The 5,683-nt window shown below is 41.2% G+C and overlaps 1 long non-coding RNA gene across 1 annotated transcript; it reads left to right on the forward strand.

Moving 5' to 3' along the window:
- Positions 1-415: 415 nt before the first annotated feature.
- On the forward strand, positions 416-2,398 carry LOC119815041. The gene is made up of 3 exons (XR_005285492.1): positions 416-664; positions 900-1,411; positions 2,263-2,398. It is a non-coding gene; the product is annotated as an uncharacterized LOC119815041 (long non-coding RNA).
- The last annotated feature ends 3,285 nt before the right edge of the window (positions 2,399-5,683 follow it).

Genomic DNA, 5,683 nt, shown 5'->3' on the forward strand with positions numbered 1-5,683 from the left:
CAATGTGTCCTCCAACTACAGTGAATCATCAAGGTCTGGCATCCAACCCAATGTAACAGGCCTCATAAAAGGCAGGCCACCCTCACTGGGGAAAGAAATTAATCAGTTCAAATGGTGAAAGTTGTCAGGATAAAAATGGAGTTATGTTTGTAAAGCTCTAATAAAAGAAATAAATTAGAGGTATCTGAGATTGTGCAAGAAGGAATATCATGTACATCTTCATGATAATAAAAACTGTCATTTAAAACTACCATAATTACAACCTTACTCAGAAAATTCTTCTGCAAGGCCAACTGCCCAGTAACGACCTTTTCAGCCTTGGGCTCATGTTATGCCTGTTATTGATCCTTGAACAAATTTGCTATAATAATCATGTAGCCAAGGACTCTGTTTCAAAATAGCTTATGTAATCCTCCTCATTTTGTCCTAAAAATTTCCCTTTGCCCTCTCTAATTCTGAATTTGCTCATTATTTCTAAAACCTCTTTATTCTACCTTTCAGTACTCCTCCATTGTTCTGCAGTAAATACCACGTCCTTAAAGAGTCTGCCTGTAACATAAGTAGATTGACTAGCATGGAGATGTCATAGGTGATGAAATCAGCAATCAACAACATGAAAATGCTTGCAGAATTGCCTGGATGAAGACAGGAAGGACTGGGCATGGTGAGAGACACACATGCTTTTAATCTTTGTGTCCTAGCCCATGGGGATCGCTGTGAGTTTGTGGCCAGCCTGGCCTATGTAGTGAGTTTCAGGTCAGTCTGTAAGAGATGAGTGGGGGGAGGGAGACACAGAGACAAACAGAGAGGGACAGTCGGGGATAGGGGAAGAAGAAGTAGAGTATTTGGAATAGTAATGGATGACAGTTTATAAATTCATTGAAATTTATAATCCACAGATACAAGAACCTCAATAAAACACAGCCAAGAGGACCAGCGAGATGGCTCACAGACTAAAGGCATTTATGACAAAGACCAACAACCTGAGTTTAGTCACCAAAGCCCTCACTGTGGGACAAGAAACAACTTCTGCCCGTGGTCCTCACCTCCGCATGAGCACCACTGCATGCCTGTGCCTCCTCCCCAACTGCACACATAAGAATAAATACATGTAAATTGCCTGTTTGTCTGAAGACATATCTGCTGATTGGATTCTTGATCATTGTCTCTCTAAAGAATCAAACATCCTCTAGTTGCCAGGCAGCCAAGAGTCAGGCTCTCAGCCATGTGCTCTTGCCAAGGATTCTTGGTGACGTTTGGGGTTTTCCCAAAAGAGTTGGATTCTAGATACTTATCCTTCAACCGGTGATGACTTTCCGAGACCACAGGTAGTTGGTTGTGCAGCTCTCTTCCTTTGTGAGCAAAGAATGTTCCATCGCTGGCCCACATTTTGTGCCTCTTTCTCAAGGAGGTCAGTCTGTGGAAAGGGGAGAAATGGGTTTCTGTATTGACATGCCCTGCTTGGATTATCAGGCAAGCTACATTTACAAAAGGGACAATTATACAAGGTCTATTTCAGAGATGAAATCTTTTTTTTTTTTTATTAAAAGAATGTGCTAGGGGCAATGTCATTCACACTGAATTGGCTAAGTCCTTGATCGTGAAATATTCTCAGAATGTTGGCAATCACTTCTGGGTAACCCCACTTACACAATAGCTCCAAAAGCTGCCAAACATATTGGTATGAAATGCTTAAATAAGGTCAATAAGCAACGTGGGAGCTCGCTGCCTTTATCCTAACTATTTTACTGACTCAGAACATGGAGAACTTGGATACTCATTCCAGCTGCAGAAACACGTGGAGGAATGGCTAGTTTGACCTGTGCGTATGGCACAGCCCCAGTAGGATTGTGGGTGTGACGAATTTAACATATGTCTGTGTTGTTTAAATGTTTCACATTTACTTGTTCCAAGGCTCCGGCTTGAGAAATAATTGCAAAAGTAACATGACATTTTGGAAGTGATAGTTCAAATCTCATTCTCAAGTGAGTGCCGTGCCTGGCCTTTCTCAATCACACGTGCTTAGACTTACTGACAGCCTGTCTACAAGAAGACTAGCTCTGAGCACAGGTGCGCTACTTAGAAATGTGGCAGACATTATGAAACCTAACAGTTGTACGGGGATGGTAATTCATAGTTTTCTTGAGAGGTGCAATGTGCCTATATGTACTGACATTTCATTCCAGAAGGTTCCACTATGAGCCTCCAAGACTCCGATACTTTCCTCTGTTTCTAACTTTGTTACCTTTTTTCTTTCTTTAGCAGATGTTGCCATTCTCAGCATGAATCTAAGACTGACCTCAGATGACTGTGTAAACAAAGCTGATTTGTGGGAGAAAAATATGGCAAACCCTGAAATTTGATGAGCGCTCTTTATTAAAATTAGCTATAAACTGTATCTTTTTTGTCTCAGAATTTCTGGACATTGGAGAATACTGGGAGTATGAAGACAGAATATTCAGTCAATTTAGCATGTCCTGGATTTACACATAACTTGTTCTGTGCAAAAATATTCTCAACCTCTGATCTCATTCTGTGGGTCCCCACAATATGCTGCGTAGACTAAGTCAATGTTGATGGGGTTCAGGGAAGTCAGTGGAAGCTTGCCACATTGTATTTTGAAGTGATCTTTAGCAGACAGTGCCTAAATTTATAGAGAATGTGTTTTAAACAAAAAAGAAAAGAAAAGCTGGAGTTGATTACATATCTGGGCAAATGCAAGTGATAGACAGATAGCACTAAGGTGTTTCTCTCTGGTTATTTGGAATATCACAGATGGTAGCCCTAGTCTCCGGCTCGTACACCTGGACAGTAATCATTCTAATAGTTCTGTGGACCAGAAGAGAGTTTCTGATAAAGGTAAATCAACCAGTTTTTAAAAATGACACATCTGGAAACTAGTCAGAGGGGTTTAGGAGGCTATTCTTGCCACCTATATTATTCAGAGTTCTCTAGAGTAACAGAACTTATAGAATGAATGAACACACACACACACACACACACACACACACAAGGGGATTCATTTGAATGATTTACAGGCTGTGGGCTGGTGAATCCAACAATGATTGACTATGAACAGAAGGTTCAAGAATCCAGCAGTTTTTCAGTTTACACTACTGAATGTCTCAGCTGGGCTTCAACAAACACCAGAACCCCGAAGAAGTAGGAGCTAAAGACAGGGAAAGAACAGACTTGCTAGCAAGGGTGAGAGCAAGCAGGCAAAGAGCCAGCTTCATTCTTCCATGTCCTTATATAGGCTTCCGGCAAAAGGCATGACCCAGAGTAGATCTGGATTAAAGATCTGAATTAAAGGTGTGTCTTTCCACCTTAATGATCCAGATTGGAAGTGAATCTTTCAACTTCAAATTAAGTTTTAAAAAAATCCCTCACAGGTGTGTCCCACTCTTGGGTTTTAGTTAATTCCAGATGCAGTCAAGTTAACAGCCAAGAATAGCTATCACACCACCCTGTGTCCCAAGTCTGTGACAGCTGAGACAGAGAGAACCCGAAGAGCATGAGGTGAGCAAAGGCTAAGGCGGTGGAAGGTGAAGGTCAATGGCACCGTCATGTCCACGTCAGGAAATCTCATCCTGACACCATTGGCAAGGCCCTTTGAGTTTCCCGCCGGCCTCTCAGAGTGGAGATGGGAAGGCAGCTCATCCCAGTTCTAGTCCTGCAGCTTTCCTGCCCTGGTTGCAAGTTCTCGGTAGCTCTGATCAGGAAGGCAAGCGTACTCCAGGGGGAGGAATTCGTATAGCACTTTATTGGAACGGTGCTTACAGCTTTCAAACTGCTCTCACATCCAACATGGAATGGCTGTCATCTCTCTGGTCAAGACCTAAGTAAAGCCTTAGTCTGACATTAAATAATGACAAAGTTTTTTTTGAGTTTGAGGTGAACAGAGAAGCTTGTCATTTCACACAGGGTCAAAATAATCCAACAGTGTAGCTAAGGCTGTTGTCAATCCTCATCATTCTAAAGAAAAGAAAACCGAGTCTGGGAAGGACCAGCTGCCTTTCTGAGTCCGCTTGATGATGGCACTGAAACCAGAACACTGTTGTTTTGCCCTTTACAGGGGAGGAGGAAGATGGGTGTACATTCTAGAAAAGATAAAATAACTAGAAGCTACAATTGCTCCTGGAAAATAAGAGTAAGTGTGTATTCTAATTCCCCAAAGTTAACTATAAGATTCCCACAGCCAGAGAACACGACATTTTCCTGTCCCCTGTGCCTCTCTAACTATAACGTGGATACAAGGAGCCTCTCTGCCTACTTCAGCCTACCCAGAAGTAGAGCTACGTTAAAGCGGCTATAGTGTCAGAAGACCTAGGGCTATAACGAGGCCCCTACTCTGCCAACAAACTCTGTGAACTTGAATAACTTAAGCTTCCAAGATGGGTGAAAATTAGAATATGAACAGATTCTGCATCACAGAAGGCCCATGATTCTAACAATCTAGAAAGCAACAGTGAGATCCAAATATAATGTTCATAGGCATTTTGCTTCTCCATAAGTAGAGTCTTTAGAAAGTGTGTTTAATGCTTGATTCTCAAGTTAGGCTTCCAGGTGGCTTATCAGACTTAACTAATTACCATTCCCATAAAAAGTCAGCAAAACGTTGTTACTTCTACCTAGGAAGATGGTAGAGTTTTAAAAATTCATAATAAATGCCAAAATAATAATCAATTTATAGTTCTAGAAGTGAAATTTATTTTTTGCTCTAATGAAAAAGACAATTTCCTCGAGTTATTAGCGTGTAATGCGTGTGGAACACATATAAAGAACAGACGAATCTCTTTGGCATGTCTGCACAATGATATTTGGGGAGGCTGTAACATTCCCAGAATAATGATTTTTATTTTCGTGCTTTTTGAGGAGATGAACGTAAGGTGGAAGGAAGAACATGAGGGAGGACAACCTGAAGGCGCCATCTTCTAAAATGCACGACTCACATCTGCTTTCACTAAGGAAAGGTTTGGATGGGATACACAGCTGAAGACATGTAATGATTCCCTGTGGAATTATCACCTGAGGACGGTCATAATCAGACAGTAATGCCTATGTGCGTTGGGAAGAGATTAGAGACCTGGAAGGGAGAGACTTCTCCTTGCTTTTCTATTGTGTTTATATTACCAGAGAGAAGCAGTGTGCGCACTGGTTAGAATCATGGAGCACACATATAGATGATTCATTATATACCTCTTAGTACCTGAGTGGCCTTCAGCAAAGTAGTTAATCTTTATTCCTAAAACAGAGTTATAATAGAAATTTAGAAAGTTGTAAAGATTAAATGAGCTAATATTCATGCATATCTCGGAGTAATGCCTATAAAGTGTTACTGAGTACCTCTGTGTGGCACACACACACACACACACACACACACACACACACACCCCTCTGCCACCACCATTTGTGGACAACTGGATTCGAGGAAATCAATATATTCTGTGCCTTTCAATATTTTATAAAGAGGGGTTATCAAATATTTCTTAAATAGTGCCACCTTTCTACATACCTTAGTTTAAGTAGTTCCACTGATCTGTGAAATATTCTCAATTTTGACTCTAGGTAAATAGAAAAGGGGAACAGAACCATGCATGGTAGAGCACACTACAGAAGAATGTGCTTCTTTATTCAGGTTTTTCCCAAAAGCCTCTGCCTTTCCCCTCCCCTATGCCCTCAT

Source organism: Arvicola amphibius, chromosome 5 (genome assembly GCF_903992535.2).
Source record: "Arvicola amphibius chromosome 5, mArvAmp1.2, whole genome shotgun sequence".
Classification (NCBI taxonomy): domain Eukaryota; kingdom Metazoa; phylum Chordata; class Mammalia; order Rodentia; family Cricetidae; genus Arvicola; species Arvicola amphibius.